The sequence below is a fragment of the Tursiops truncatus genome, chromosome 4, assembly GCF_011762595.2.
Source record: "Tursiops truncatus isolate mTurTru1 chromosome 4, mTurTru1.mat.Y, whole genome shotgun sequence".
Lineage (NCBI taxonomy): Eukaryota > Metazoa > Chordata > Mammalia > Artiodactyla > Delphinidae > Tursiops > Tursiops truncatus.
In genome coordinates, this window is record NC_047037.1 from 115,405,766 (window position 1) to 115,423,009 (window position 17,244).

The 17,244-nt window shown below is 37.4% G+C and overlaps 2 long non-coding RNA genes across 2 annotated transcripts in view; one reads left to right on the forward strand and one right to left on the reverse strand.

Moving 5' to 3' along the window:
• The window catches only part of LOC141278604 (uncharacterized), a 41,291-nt gene extending 26,860 nt beyond the window's left edge, over positions 1-14,431 (forward strand). The window contains exons 2-3 of the long non-coding RNA XR_012331568.1: positions 918-987; positions 14,376-14,431. This is a non-coding gene — a long non-coding RNA (uncharacterized lncRNA). The remainder of the gene's footprint in view (positions 1-917; positions 988-14,375) is intronic.
• The window catches only part of LOC109547966 (uncharacterized), a 94,091-nt gene that overhangs the window by 6,666 nt on the left and 70,181 nt on the right, over positions 1-17,244 (reverse strand). The window lies entirely within an intron of this gene.

The window sequence follows — 17,244 nt, forward strand, 5'->3', positions numbered from 1 at the left end:
TGCATAATGCTTGTCCCATGTCAGGTCTGTCAGATCAGCACTGGGAGGAAGGCACGGAAAACTGAGTTTTCACAACAAAAAAATAACGAAAGTGGGCTTCCCTGGTGGCGCAGTGGTTGAGAGTCCGCCTGCCAATGCAGGGGACACGGGTTCGTGCCTCGGCCCGGGAAGATCCCACATGCCGCGGAGTGGCTGGGCCCGTGAGCCACGGCCGCTGAGCCTGCGCGTCCGGAGCCTGTGCTCCGCAGCGGGAAAGGCCACAGCAGTGATGAGGCCCGCGTACCGCAAAAATAAATAAATAACGAAAGTAACTTTTGTGCACACTTCGGTTTTTAAATTGGTGAACCGTGATAGAAAGTAAATCTCCAAATCATGACACCTTGAAGTGGAGCCCAGAAATTCAATTCCCCTGCTGACAAGATTGTGGTTGAGAATAATAGAAAAATTGGAAAGAAAAAAAATATCTATATATATCCCTGGTAGCATCTAAAGAGATTGGAGGGCAACACAATGGTGATAGGAAGGAAAAGAGATTCCTTCCCAACTAAGATGCAGCCATACTCAGGAAGAACTGCAGTTCCCTAAAAGACAAGATGGAGTCAACAGCCTGTGAGAAATCATTAGGGGAAAGTAGTGAGAAAAGGGAATAAACTCTGGAGTTCTGGCAGGGATCACACAAGCCCTGGGCAGGTACAATATAGGTCCTCAACAAATTTTTGTGGGAAGGAAGGCTGGAAATTCTGGGTCTGCTTTTTAATGTGTCAGTGTATTGGGAACTCATACAGCTGCATAGATTCCAGGAAAATGGGACTTTATGTGTTTCAATCACAAAGATATTCTGCAAGTTAAATTGTGAATTTCTGTTAGATTGCTTGCAAGTATGACATGCTGCAATGTCTCATATGGTATTTTCCTAGATACCTATAGGAGACAGATCGAGTAATATGGACGCTTCGTGCCAGGACCAATCTAAAGCAAGTTTTCCAGGTATAAATAGACAATCATGATTAATTCCTGCTTTATTTGACAGTAAATACTGACAGAATTGATCAGATAAGCATCATTTTAACTGCAGCTTCATCCAGAACTTGGTATTTAGGTCAAGAGTTTGGGGATTTAAAACAGCACCAGATAATTTCCCTGGCAAAGTGTTAAAGTTAAAAGCTCTTGGCCTAGGAATTCAGAGGACAAGATTACAGCACTAATTCTGCCACTAATTCACTGTGAGAACTTGAACAGCCTATTGTATACTGATTAGTAAAATAAGAAAATTAGACTACTATTCTCAAGGCTCATGCCAGTCGTAATTAGTAGTATGCTGATGAGTAGTTAACAACTGGATTTCTAAAGGGGGAAAAGTCCTTATATTAGCATTTTCTAATTTATATGAAGTGACTACTCCCATTTTAGCTGATTTCAAGCTATCAGTATCATGTCACTGAATGCAGAGCTGGGAAGAGATGCACACAATTCTTGTAAGCTGGAAGGACGCAATATTCTATGGTAACATAATAATATTTTATGTAATTATTCCCCAATCTGGACATATACTTTTTTTTTCCTTTTTTTTGCTCTTCTTCATTAAACTTTAGATTCCCAGAGGTGAAATTTCAAAGGATGTGTGTGAACATTTCTAAGGCTCTTGATAAATATTGCCAAATTATGTTCAGAAAGATTATACCAGTTTATGTACCCACAAACAGTGAGGAATGAATGCTTCGCCGTACAACTGCCAACATAGGGCATTATAATTTTTAGTACAGCTTTCTTAATTTGACAGCTTTTTCTTCTGAATTTATAGTTTCTAACTGGATAAACATTTAAGTATACTAGTTAACAATAAGTATTTCTTTCTTTGAAAAATGTCTGCTCATGAATTTTGCCATTCGTCTATTGTATTCTTCATGAGATTTTCTAATTAATTTTTATAAGTACTTTAAAAGTTAAGTCTCTAACCCTTTGTTAATATGCTGCAAATATGTGATTATAAAGTTGTTTAATATCCTGAAGTATTATATCTTTTTTGAATTCTTAAAGAAGTTTTTTAATTTATTATTTATTTTTTTACCTTTTGACCCCCTTCACCCATTTCATTTTTCCCACCTTCCAGCCCTCGCCTCTCGCAACCACCAATCTGTTTTTTGTACCCATGAGCTTGGTTTCTTTCCCTTTCCTTTTTTTTTTGATTCCACAGATAAGAGAGAGCATATGGTATTTGCCATTTGTCTTTCTCTATTTGACTTTTTTTTTTTTAACATCTTTATTGGAGTATAATTGCCTTACAATGTTGTGTTAGTTTCTGCTGTATAACAAAGTGAATCAGCCATATGTACACATCCCCATATCCTCTCCCTCTTGCGTCTCCCTCCATACTCCCTATCCCACCCCTCTAGGTGGTCACAAAGCACCGAGCTGATCTCCCTGTGCTATGCGGCTACTTCCCACTAGCTATCTATTTACATTTGGTAGTGTATATATGTCAATGCCACTCTCTCACTTCGTCCCAGTTTACCCTTCCCCCTCCCTATGTCCTCAAGTCCATTCTCTATGGCTGCGTCTTTATTCCTGTTCTGCCCCTAGGTTCCTCAGAACCAAGTTTTTTTTTTTTTAATTCCATATATATCTGTTAGCATATGATATATACTTTTCTCTTTCTGACTTACTTCACTCTGTATGACAGACTCTAGGTCCATCTACCTCACTACAAATAACTCAAGTTCGTTTCTTTTTATGCTGAGTAATATTCAACTGTATATATGTGCCACATCTTCTTTATCCATTCATCTGTCTATGGACACTTAGGTTGCTTGCATGTCCTGGCTATTGTAAATAGAGCTGCAATGAACATTGTGGTACATGACTTTTTTTGAATTATTTTTTTTCAGGGTATGTGCCCAGTAATGGGATTGCTGGGTCATATGGTAGCTCGATTTTTAGTTTTTTAAGGAACCTCCATACTGTTCTCCATAGTGGCTGTATCAGTTTATATTCCCACCAACAGTGCAAGAGGGTTCCCTTTTCTCCACACCCTCTCCAGCATTTATTTGTAGATTTTTTGGTGATGGCCATTCTCACTGCTGTGAGGTGATACCTCATTGCAGTTCTGATTTGCATTTCCCTAATGATTAGTGATGTTGAGCATCTTTTCATGTGTTTGTTGGCAAACTGTATATCTTCTTTGGAGAAATGTCTATTTTGGTCTTCTGCTCATTTTTGGATTGGGTTGTTTCCTTTTTTGATACTGAGCTCCATGAGCTGCTTGTATATTTTGGAGATCAATCCTTTGTCATTTGCTTTGTTTGTAAATATTTTCTCCCATTCTGAGGGTTGTCTTTGTGTCCTATTTATGGTTTCCTTTGCTGTGCAAAAGCTTTTAAGTTTCATTAGGTCACATTTGTTTATTTTTGTTTTTATTTCCATTTCTATAGGAGGTGGGTCAAAAAGGATCTTGTTGTGATTTATGTCATAGAGTATTGTGCCTATGTTTTCCTGTAAGAGTTTTATAGTGTCTGGTCTTACATTTAGGTCTTTAATGCATTTTGAGTTTATTTTGTGTATGGTGTTAGGAGTGTTCTAATTCTTTTACATGTAGCGGTCCAGTTTTCCCAGCACCACTTGTTGAAGAGGCTGTCTTTTCTCCACTGTATACTCTTGACACCTTTATCAAATATAAGGTGACCGTATGTGTGTGGGTTTATCTCTGGGCTTTCTATTCTGTTCCAATGCTCTATATTTCTGTTTTTGTGCCAGTCCCATACTGTCTTGATTACTGTAGCTTTGTAGTGTAGTCTGAAGTCTGGGACCCTGATTCCTCCAGCTCCGTTTTTCTTTCTTAAGATTGCTTTGGCTATTCGGGGTCTTTTGTGTTTCCATACAAACTGGGAAATTTTTTGTCCTAGTTCTGTGAAAAATGCCTTTGGTAGTTTGATAGGGATTGCATTGAATCTGTAGATTGCTTTGGGTTGTACAGTCATTTTTACAATGTTGATTGTTCCAGTTCAAGAACATGGTATATCTCTCCATTTGTTTGTATCATCTCTATTTAATTTCATCAGTGTCTTATAGTTTTCTGCATACAGGTCTTTTGTCTCAGATAGGTTTATTCCTAGGTATTTTATTCTTCTTGTTACAGTGGTAAATGGGAGTGTTTCCTTAATTTCTCTTTCAGGTTTTTCATCATTAGTGTATAGGAATGGAAGATTTCTGTGCACTAATTTTGTATCCTGCCACTTTACCAAATTCACTGATTAGCTCTACTAATTTTCTGGTAACAACTTTAAGATTCTCTATGTATACTATCATGTCATCTGCAAACAGTGACAGCTTTACTTCCTCTATACCGATTTGGATTCCTTTTATTTCTTTTTCTTCTCTGATTACTGTGACAAAAACTTCCAAAACTATGTTGAATAATAGTGGTGAGAGTGGGCAACCTTGTCTTGTTCCTGAACTTTGAGGAAATGGTTTCAGTTTTTCACCATTGAGGATGATGTTGGCTGTGGGTTTGTCATATGTGGCCTTTATTATGTTGAGGATAGTTCCTTCTATGCTTACTTTGTGGAGAGATTTTATCATAAATGGGTGCTGAATTTTGTCAGAAGCTTTTCTACACCTATTGAGGTGATCATATGGTTTTTATCCTTCAATTTATTACTATGGTGTGTCACATTGATTGATTTGCATATATTGAAGAATCCTTGTATTCCTGGGATAAACCCCACTTAATCATGGTGTATGATCCTTTTAATGTGCTGTTGGATTCCGTTTGCTAGTATTTTGTTGAGGATTTCTGTATCAGTGATATTGGCCTGTAGTTTTCTTGTTTTGTGACATCTTTTTCTGGTTTTGATATCAGGGTGATGGTGGCCTCGTAGAATGAGTTTGGGGGTGTTCCTCCCTCTGGTATATTTTGGAAAACTTTGAAAAGTAAAGATGCTAGCTCTTCTCTAAATGTTTGATTGAATTTGCCTGTGAAGCCATCTGGTCCTGGGCTTTTATTTGTTGTAAGATTTTAAATCACAGTTTCAGTTTCAGTGCTTGTGGTTTGTCTGTTTATATTTTCTATTTTTCCTGGTTCAATCTTGGAAGGTTGTGCTTTTCTAAGAATTTGTCCATTTCTTCCAGGCTGTCCATTTGATTGGCATATAGTTGCTTGTAGTAATCTCTCATGATCCTTTGTATTTCTGTAGAGTCAGTTGTTACTTCTCCTTCTTCATTTCTAATTCTGTTGATTTGAGTCTTCTCCCTTTTTTTCTTGATGAGTCTGGTTAATGGTTTATCAATTTTGTTTATCTTCTCAAAGAACCAGCTTTTATTTTATTGATCTTTGGTATTCTTTCCTTCATTTCTTTTTCATTTATTTCTGATCTGATCTTTATAATTTCTTTCCTTCTGCTATCTTTGGGTGTTTTTGTTCTTCTTCTCTAATTGCTTTAGATGTAAGGTTATGTCGTTTGTTCGAGATTTTTCTTGTTTCTTGAGGTAGGATTGTATTGCTATAAACTTCCCTCTTGGAACTGCTTTTGCAGCATCCCATAGGTTTTGGGTCATCGTGTTTTCATTGTCCTTTGTTTCTAGTTATTTTTTGATTTCCTCTTTGATTTCTTCAGTGATCTCTTGGTTATTTAGTAGTGTATTGTTTAGCCTCAATGTGTTTGCAGTTTTTACAGTTTTTTTTCTTGTAATTGATATCTAGTCCCATAGCATTTTGGTCGGAAAAGATACTTGGTACATTTTCAAATATCTTAAATTTACCAAGGCTTGATTTGTGACCCAAGGTATGGTCTATCCTGGAGAATGTTCCATGAGCACTTGAGAAGAAACTCTATTCTGTTGTCTTGGATCAAATGTCCTATAAATATCAGTTAAGTCCATTTTATTTTAATGTATCATTTAAAGCTTGTGTTTACTTATTTATTTTCATTTTGGATGATCCATCCACTAGTGAAAGTGGGGTATTAAAGTCCCCTACTATGATTGTGTTACTGTCGGTTTCCCCTTTTATGGCTGTTAGCATTTGCCTTATGTATTGAGGTGCTCCTATGTTGAGGGCATAAATATTTACAATTATTAAATCTTCTTCTTGGTTTGATCCCTTGATCATTCTGTAGTGTCCTTCTTTGTCTCTTGTAATAGGCTTTATTTTAAAGTCTATTTTTTGTCACATGAGAATTGCTGCTCCTGCTTTGTTTTTATTTCCATTTGCATTGAATATCTTTTTCCATCACCTCACTTTCAGTCTGCATGTGTCCCTAGGTCTGAAGTGGGCCTCTTGTAGACAGCATATATACAGGTCTTGTTTTTGTATCCATTCAGCCAGTCTATGCCTTTTGGTTGGAGCATTTAATCCATTTACATTTAAGGTAGTTATCGATATGCATGTTCCTATTACCATTTTCTTAATTGTTTTGGGTTTGTCATTGTAGGTCTTTTCCTTCTCTTGTGTTTCCTGCCTGAAGAAGTTCCTTTAGCATTTGTTATAAAGCTGGTTTGGTGGTGCTGAATTCTCTTAACTTTTCCTTTTCTGTAAAGGTTTTAATTTCTCCATCAAATCTGAATGAGATCCTTGCTGGGTAGAGTAATTTTTGTTGTAGGTTTTTCCCTTTCATCACTTTAAATATGTCCTGTCACTCCCTTCTAGATTGCAGAGTTTCTGCTGAAAGATCAGCGTTAACCTTATGGGGATTCCCTTGTATGTTATTTGTTGCTTTTCTCTTACTGCTTTTAATATTTTTTCTTTGTATTTAATTGTTGATAGTTTGATTAATATGTGTCTTGGGCTTTCCCTGGTGGCACAGTGGTTGAGAGTCCACCTGCCGATGCGGGGGAAGCGGGTTCATGCTCCAGTCCAGGAGGATCCCACGTGCCGCGGAGCAGCTGAGCCCGTGGGCCATGGCCGCTGGGCCTGCACATCCAGAGCCTGTGCTCCACAACAGGAGAGGCCACAGTGGTGAGAGGCCCGCATACCACAAAAAACAAGAAAAATTTATATATATATGTGTCTTGTCGTGGTTCTCCTTGGATTTATCCTGTATGGACTCTGCACTTCCTGGACTTGATTATTTCCTTTCCCATATTAGGGAAGTTTTCAACTATAAACTCTTCAAATATTTTCTCAGTCCCTTTCTTTTTCTCTTGTTCTTCTGTGACTCCTATAATTTGAATGTTGGTGTGTTAAAGTTGTCCCAGAGGTCTCTGAGACCATCCTCAAGTCTTTTCATTCTTTTTTCTTGATTCTGCTCTGTGGTAGTTATTTCCACTATTTTGTCTTCCAGATCACTTATCCATTCTTCTGCCTCAGTTATACTGCTATTGATTCCTTCTAGAGAATTTCTAATCTCATTTATTGCATTGTTCATTGTTGTTTATTTGCTCTTTAGTTCTTCTAGGTCCTTGTGAAATGTTTCTTGTATTATCCCCATTCTACTTCCAAGATTTTGGATCATGTTTACTATCATTACTCTGAATTCCTTTTCAAGTAGACTGCCTATTTCCTCTTCATTTGTTTGGTCTGGTGGGTTTTTACCTTGCTCCTTCATCTGCTGTGTGTTTCTCTGTCTTCTCATTTTGCTTAATTTACTGTGTTTGGTGTCTCCTTTTTGCAGGCTTCAGGTTCGTAGTTCCCGTTGTTTTTAGTGTCTGCCCCCAGTGGGTAAGGTTGATTCAGTGGGTTGTGTAGGTTTCCTGGTGGAGGGGACTGGTGACTGTGTCCTGGTGGATGAGGCTGGATCTTGTCTTTCTGCTGGGCAGAACCATGTCCGGTGGTGTGTTTTGGGGTGTCTGTGAACTTAGTATGATTTTCAGCAGCCTCTCTGCTAATGGGTGGGGTTGTGTTTCTGTCTTGCTAGTTGTTTTTCATGGTTTTCCAGCACTGGAGCTTGCTGGTTGTTCAGTGGAGCTGGGTCTTAGCATTGAGACAGAGATCTCTGGGAGAGCTCTCACTGATGGATATTACATGGGACAGGGAGGTCTCTTGTGGTCCAATGTCCTGAACTCGGCTCTCCCACCTCAGAGGCTCAGGCCTGACACCTGGCCTGAGCAACAAGACCGTGTCAGCCACATGGCTTTGGGAAGTCTGAGGTCTTCTGCCAGCACTTAGTAGGTGTTCTGTAAGAGTTGTTCCACATGCAGATGTATTTTTGATGTATTGTGGGGAGGAAGGTGATCTCCACATCTTACTCCTCCACCATCTTGAAGGTCTTCTCTCTATTTGACTGCTTTCACTAAGCTTAATGCCCTCAAGGTCCATGATTTCATCCTTTTTTATGGCTGAATAATAGTTTATGGTATATATTGGGTTGGCAAAAACGTTTGTTCAGATTTTTCCATAAGTTGGTACAGAAAAACCCAAACTAATGCTTTGGCCAGCTATATATGTATAGTATATATCTATCTCACATCTTCTTTATCCATTCATCCATCAGTGGACACTTAGGATATTTCCATATCTTGGCTGTTATAAATAGTGCTGCCGGGTACATGGGGGTGCACGTATCTTTTTGAGTTAATGTTTTCATTCTGTTCAGATAAATACCCAGAAGTAGAATTGCTGGATCATAAGGTAGTTCTTTATTTTAATTCTTTGAGGAACCTCCACACTCCTTTCCATAATGATTGCACCAATTTAAATTCCCACCAACAGTGCACAAGACTTGTCTTTTTTCCATGTCCTTACCAAAATGTGTTATTTCTTGTCTTTTTGATAATAGACATTCTAACAGGTGTGAGGTGATATCTCATTGTAATTTGTATTTTACCCTTTAAAATTAAATCTGTGGACAGTTTGTCATGCCTTCACCAGCTTTTCTGGGTTTTATTTTACATTTAATTATTTAAACCATCTGAATTTATTTTGACATATAGTATATGAAAAGGCTCTGCAATGTATTTCCCCCCCACCAAATTTTGCCAATTTCTACTACCTCTTTTTTGAAATATCTCTCTCTTCCCAACTTAATTTATGACATCATCTTCATCAAATGTTGAATTTTAATATATTTAGGGATCTGTTTTTGCCCACATAACCTTTTCTATTTATCTGTCTACTCTCATGCCAGTACTTTCCTATGGTAATATATGCCATGTTATAATTAATTTCAGTATCTATTAGGTAAGTCCTATAGTTAGAAGGCCCATAGTTAAAAGGAGATTTCAAAGAACTAAACTTTTATAAGTAGTAAGTAATCCTGAAGCGTATTTATAAAACTGGCTTATTCCATTGAGAATGTGGTGGTGGTGGTGGTGGTATGAAATCAATTGTATTTCCACAGGACAAACACATTTATATCTATATTCCACAATCATCTGTTTGGTAGCAGTTATCTGCAATTTAAAGGGTTGTTAAAAATCTTAAAAGCAATGAAAGTTGCAGAAATGCTGTAGAATCAGGTGACCTGAAAGAATGTGTTTAGGCAACACTTAGTTTTCAGCCCATTTCAAAGTTTTTCACACTTTTTCCTGTTGTCTCTGTGGTAGACATCCCTAGATGTCCGTGTCCTAACCCCAGAGCCAATGAATATGTTACCTTGTTTGGTAAAAGAGATTATGCAATCGTGATTACATTGAGGATCTTGAGGTTGGGAGATAGTCATGGATTATCCAGGTAGGCTCATTGCAATCACAAGGATCCTTGTAATAAAAGAGAGAGGCAGGAGAATCAGAATCAGAGAAGGAGATGTGATGATGGAAGCAGAGGCCCAACTGATGCAACTGCTGGCTCTGAAAATGGTGGGAGAACACCATGAGCTAAGGAATGCAGGTGGCCTCTAGAAACCAGAAAAGGCAAGGAAACATATTCTCCCCAGGACCTTCAGTAGAAAGGCAGGCCTGCTGACGTCTTGCTGTTAGGTTGGTGAGACCCATTTCTGACTTTTGACCTCAGAACTATAGGATAATTAATTTGTGTTATTTTAAGCCACTAAGTTTGTGATAATATTTTTACAGAAGCAATAGGACATTAATACAGTCTCCAATCACCCTCCACTTTAAGATCATAATTATCTCAAAGAAGGATTATTCTTGATCACATAAAAGACTGCTCCCACTCTTTTTGGCCTGATTATTTACACAGGTGCATCAAGAATGCTAATGAACCTCTTTGAGATTGCCTTGCAAATCTACAGCTGTATAGTATCAAACAACCGCTGAGGTCTTAAACTTAATTTCTGTCTGAAAGTTTCCATAGGAATCTCTGATTGAACCTTAATAAACATTTCATTTGTTCTCATAAGACTAGAAAAACAAGCCCAAGAAAACATCTACTCCATATTTCACCTTCAGTACCTTATAAATTTGCATGGATTCCTCTATTCTGAGGGCCCCCTAATTTTTGTCTCCTGCCTTGTAAGAAAGAGACCATCTTACCACCTATAAGACCAGAACCTTGTGAGCCAATATTCCTGGGGGGGCTTTGTAGCCATTTGTTCCATATGTAAAATCAACTTCTTAAAGGCGACTTGTCATATTTGATCAAATGTACTTTATTTTCAAAAGTGACATTTCAGGTGAGGCATTGGTTGCATAATTGACTTGTCCAATTATAATCTGGTTGAACAGAGAACAGATTCCTATTGAACCTACACACATAACTATATTACCATCAAAAGTAAAGACACTTACTCAGAGCTTTGGAATTCTAGGAAGTCAGTGAGAATCAGCTATTATTTTAAGACATTTCATTTTAGTTTACACAAGCAGCATTTACTAAATTGTTGTACATTATAGCTTTAAAGAAGATAGGACTTCTTCATCTACCCAGAAAATAGAAAAATAAGACAACAATATTGTAAAATAATTACTACAATAAAAATTCCTCATCAGTTCACTTAGATCTATTAAATTAATTCTTGATCTGCTGGATCTTGGGCTACCAGTTTCATGAAGCCATCTATTTTTAGCTAAAAGCAGCTGTGAAAATCCAGAGCCATCCACTGTTAGATTCTGAGAGCAAACTTTTTCTGTGAGAACTCAGGTGGTAAATATTTTAAGATTTGCAAGCCAGATGTTCTCTGTTACAACGGTTCAACTCCACAATTGTAGCAAAAAGTCAGCCAGAGACAATACATAAATAACTGGGCATGAGTATGTTTCAATAAAATTTTATTTACAAAAACATGCAGTGGATATTTTTGGCCAGCAGGCCATAGATCACTGACTCTTGCTATAAAAAATGTAAGATCAGCCCTGATATGTGAACACTTTGAAGTACAGGCTTTTTCCTTGAGACTCTGAAACTCTCCTTCTTTGTTGAAGACACAACCTCTTCCCTGTAGCTTATAGTGGAGCCCCCATGAAAGCATCAGAATAAAACAAACACTATCTGAAGATGACAGAGAATTAATGGCTGTGGTTAATTTATTACTGATAATTTTCAAATGTGAAAATTTGATGAGGTTTCTGATATGAATAATACAATTGAAAAGCAGCAGATGATTGTTTCTGTGACATGAAAAATAAAGCCGTTCCAAAAAATAATTCCTGAGTAATGATTAAGTCTATTTTCAAAGATGTCTTTGAATGTTATATCTACTTTATTAAATGGAAGAGCACTTTTAAGAGAAGAAATCTTAAGATATAGCATAAAATAATTCTGAGAGGTAATATACATGAGATACAAAGAATATAGCAAGGATATCAAGTAAGGAGTTTCAACAAGGCTGGAATAGGGATTCAAAATGTATAAAACTCCTTGGCTAAGTTTTATGTTCATCTCCAATTAAGAACCACTGGCCTAGGACTTCCCTGGTGGCACAGTGGTTAAGAATCCACCTCCCAATGCAGGGGACACGGGTTCAATCCCTGGTCCGGGAGGATCCCACATGCTGTGGAGCAACAAAGCCCATGTGCAACAACTACTGAGCCTGTGCTGTAGAGCCCACGAGCCACAACTACTGAGGCCCACGTGCTGCAACTACTAAAGCCCACGTGTCTAGAACCCATGCTCTGCAAGGAGAGAAGCCACCTCAATGAGAAGCCTCCACTCACCACAACCAGAGAAAGCCCACGTGCAACAATGAAGACCCAACACAGTCAAAAATTTAAAAAAAAAAAAAAAAGAACCACTGGCCAGAAGATGCTAACTTTTGGGAGGTATGGGATTTGATTTTACTCTACTTACAAGCTCCTGAGATATCCTGTTATGGTTTTGTGGATGCTGGCAGAAGACATGAGACTCCTTGGTCAGTGATAAAGGACATTATTGATCACATCACAGAAAACAGCACGGGCATAAAAAGTTGCATTAGTTTCCCTTGTCCCCAAGTCCCACAGGGGTGACAGAAAGAGCCCAGATGGATGCTGTACATGCAGAGGGTTTATGTCACAGCCTGAGGAACACTGAGTTTGGGCAAATCCATTGCTTCTATCACAAGCAGTAAGCAAGGCTAATCTTTGTCTCAGAGGGAAACAGAACCTTGTTCCTCCACATTACTCATGAGAGCACAGCCCCAAGAACAGGTACAGGTGAAAGAGCAGTCAGGGCCTTGAAATCTTTGCATTCCCAGCAAGACACCCAAGAGCACAAGCAACCCATGTCTCTTTCAACAGATTCAAATGAAAAAAGTAAGGCTGTGGCAATAATTAAATTTGTGACAGATGATGCTATATTGTTGTGGCTTAACATCATCACATAAAGTACTCTAGAGCCCTGATAAATACATAAGACAGATTATTGCATAAGGATTTTGATCAGTGTCTCACCAGAGGTAAAAATGTATTATATAAAGTAAGGCATTGACAAATCTTCAGGGACTTAATACAAAGCATACAATTTCTGAAATATTTATATTAATAACATTTACCTTTACAAACTTAACCTAGTATCTCTTCTAACCTGAAAACTTCCCCCAAGCAATTCTTATAAAGTAGAATATCAAACAAAACTAATTAGTTCTAGTGTCTCAAAGAACAAATCTTTGTGATTTTTCAGGGGACTTCTGGGAAATTCCAAATATAGCTTAAGAGTAAAAGAAATGCTGAAAATTTTATTTTACTTTTTCTGTACTTAAGACCTGAATTTGGGAAGGCTAAAATCAAAACATTTTAAGAGGAGATCTGGAACATGATTAAAATAAGATCATGAATGCCTGAGAAATAATACTTTGTTACCTATTTAAGTAAAGTGACAATAAAATATTTTAAAATAACCATGACTGTAGAAAACTTCGCTCTTTCATAAGTGAGGAACTTTTGTTCTTTCTTTTTTTTTGTTTTGCATAATAAGGAAATCAAGTCAACAAAAAGCACAGAAAATTATTCTGATAAAATACAGAATCTCTGCTATCATCTGGATTGCTTAGTAGAAGGATAGCAATTGTATTCCACTGGGCAAAATTCATTTGTATGTCTGTGGACAAGAATCATTTACATTGCTATTAGTTATCTACAATGAAAAGAACTGTAAATAGCTCAAAGACAGTGAAAGGACAGAGAATCTGTGGAATCTTAGAATAAGATAACCCATAGTATATGCTTATAAACAATCTTCTTAACCCATTGTAAAGTCTTTCATGACTTCCTTCTATATCCATAAAAGGTAGTTTTAAAATGATCATTCATTTCTAACTTTGTTATATTTTAAAGGCCAAAACGATCTAGAAACTCCAAAAGAAGTATTTACACAGGAGTAATCTGAATGATAAGAAAGTATGATATTTCTGAGAAACAGAAATCAAAACTCTCAAGTGAGTGTTAAGGTCCCATTTCTGTAAATGAAATTCATTGTCTAGTCCTCTTGAAATGCATTATACTTATGATTTGTTTCAATTTAGCTGTAGGAAGAATAATTAAAGTTATATTAACTGAAGGAATCTAAAATGGTAGATCATACAAATAATCTAAGATAAAAATGTGAGTTTGAATGAAACTTAGTTGATTACTATATTATGATAGAAATGCTAGCTGCTCTAACAAACACTCATATCTCAGTGTTAATAAAGTTTTATTTCTTGCTCAAAGAAAATTCTTGTGCATTTGGCAACTTTCCTGTCTCCTTCAAGTGAGACCCAGGCATCTGAGTTCCTTCCATTGTGTGGTTCTGTCATTTGGAGTCTTTCATTTCCAGACATACAGGGTAAGCAAATGAAGAATCTCATGGGAGATTTTAGGCACTAAACCTGGAGATGACTTTCAACACTTTCATTCCCATTGTCTTTGTCTGAACTAGGTACGTGGCCCTAACTCAATGGCAAAGAATGCAGAGAAATGTGTTTGTATTTTGTGCATAGAAAAAGGAACAGGCTTCTGAGTAGCACCAGTCACTTCCACAATCATTATGACTAATTTAATTAATTTTCAGCTAAAAACAATTCCTTACGAACTATGGTAATTGATTTATCTTTTCTGAATTCTTTTAATTTTTTATCTCTATTATTTTATAGTCAATGGAAAATTGCCCAACTCCCTGATCCCTTGTCACTCTGAAGACCCCATCTGGAAGACTATTAACAGAGCAAAAGCTCTATCACATTCAGAAGAGGACAACCATGTGGAAATAAATGAGCAATGGAGCCTACATGGGTATCAACGTGTCTTTCGATGCTTCGTGCATCATCAGCTATTTATTTCAATATTTTGTATGTCATCAGCACTTTGTCTGACAGCTCCATTTGTTCACTTTCATACTTCTTTTGGGTAAACAGCACATGTAATAGTTCCATTTTAGAACACCACATTAATCTTCCCTTGTTAAGGGATGATTGTCCTCGCACTTATCATCACACTTCCCCTGTGATATGACATCATCTCCTCATTTGCTGAGATAAATTCCAAACAGCAAAAAATCACAAGGGCCTTTGAATTTCTACATTTGTCTACTTGATTTGCAGCACAATGTGGAAATATAGGGAGAGGGGGAAACTAGTCATTGATAAAGCATTTTTTTCTTGGGACTTTTATATTTCTCTCAGTGTTGAGAGACTCTAAGAGACCTAAGCTAATTGCGTGGATTGGCCAGTAGATTAAATCAAGCCATGCCAGGAAAGCTAAATGTCCACCCATCTACAGCACAGTGGACTGGTGGTAACTTGCCAATCTGCAGCCATAGGAATTCTGTCTTCTGGAGCGCTGAGCAATAACAGCTGTAAGCTGATGACTACACTTAAAGCAATTCTGGAAGTTTTCCTTACAGACAACAAGCCATAAAAGTTGTGATTCATTTATACAGTAATGTATGAGTTAAGTCCTGTCCAAAAGGTAATGCAGAGAAACGGCACATTAACAGTGTTTGTGGGCTCACAAAGGGCATTCGGCAGCCACGTTTCACTCTAAGTTAAGCACTATCATTAAGTTCCTATCAGATTCTATTTGAACCTTTAATTTACTACGGTGACTCTGAAAACTTCACCTCTACTCCACCTCTCACCCTTCCTGTTTGTGAGCTCAGCTTGGAATTTGACTACTCTAAAATGTAGAGGAAATTTGCTAGGTTTGGCATTTTAACATGTCACTATGAAAGATATATTGCAACTGAATATGTGTGCAGTAATATGTGTGTAGTAATCCTTGCCCTTAAAAATCTAGTGTGATAATGAGAAATATATATTTGATCTTTGTCCCCAGTTCTTGACACAGATTTTCTAAAACCCTTGGAATTTCCTGAGTGATAAAGATGATAAGAGCATATTTTGTTATTCACAAAGCTTCTTCCAAGCATATGTGAGTTTATACTAATAAGGTGACTCTTGGTAGGTCCCTGAGTAGCTTCAGGTGGGGGCTGGTTGCCAAACAGACCAACCATGTGATTAGAGGATTGGAACTTTCAGTCCCACCCAAGGTCACCTGGGAAGGAAGGATTGGGTTCGATCACCTACGGCCAGCGATTTAGTCAATCATGCCTACATAATGGAACCTCCATAAAACCCTTAAATGATGGGGTTTGAAGATCCTCCAGGTTGGTGACCACATTGAGGTGCTAGGAGAGGGGCTTACCCAGAGTGGGCATGGAAGTTCTGTGCCTCTTCCCTTATATCTTGCCCTATACATTTCTCCCATTCGGTTGTTCCTGAGTTGTATCTTTTATAATAAACTGTTAATAGTAAGTAACTATTTTCCTGAATTCTGTGAGCTTGTCTAGCAAATTATTGAACCTGAGGAGGGGGTTGTGAGAACTCCCTGAACTTATAGCTAGTGAGTCAGAAGTATAGATGGAAGCCTGAGACTTACTGTGACAGTCCTATGGGACTAAGCCCTTAAGCTATGGGACCTGTGCTAACTCTTTGTAGTTAGTATCAGAAATTTGAATTGTAGGACACTCGGTTGCGTCCAGAGAATCGGAGAATTGGTTGCTGGATGAAAGAAAAAACCCACACATTTCATGTCAGAAGTTTTGTGAGTAAAAATGTTATCACGTCTAACTATGGAGAAAACACGTTTGCACATAAAAAAGCAGATGACAATCCAAAATTACAAATGTATATATTTGAATGAGTCTTACCAATATTATTTCTGGAGTGTTCAGGAAAATTTTCACAAAGAAGATAGAAGATCTTATTATCAAAGAGGAAGACTGAAGCAGTGAGAGGACTAAGAAGAATGAGATCCATATCCCTATAGCCATAATGTATTGATATATCTTCCCACTAGAATGCCATCCCCATGAGCATAGGATCATCTGCTGTATTCAGAGGATCCCCAGTCCCAGGCATATCCTATGTCATCTCCATGTAGAATGGCTTTGATGGAAGGAAGACTGGCATTCCCTAACATCCAGGACTCTAGCCATAAAGAACACACACGCATGCACGCGCACACACACACATATTGACCAGTTAGTCATGGACTTTATGCAGTGGTTATTAACCTCATAGAACTCTTTCCTCCAGAACTATCTATATACAGTAGATAGTTCAGGTTTAACATTTATAGCTGATATATCAACAATGGATTAGAAGGGAAACTTAAGGGTATATCTAAGAAAGCAAGTATTCTGATCCCTTAAAATGAACCTGATGTTCCTATAAGAAACAAAAAATTAAAAATCTGGAATAACAAAAAAAGACACAGCAAAATCTAGACCACTTCAACTATTAGTGCCAAAAGTACTGAACTGAGAATTAGTGAACCTAAAATAAGAGTTTCTTTATAGTTTACACTTATTTTTTAATTTTTAAAAAAATTTTATTGAAGTACAGTTGACTTTAAATATTATACTAGTTTCAGGTGTACTGTTTATAATTGTTGTTCCCAAGGTGGAATGGAGAGAGAACAGAAACAGAAAATATTGATATGTTTTAAATAGTTCTAGGTAAC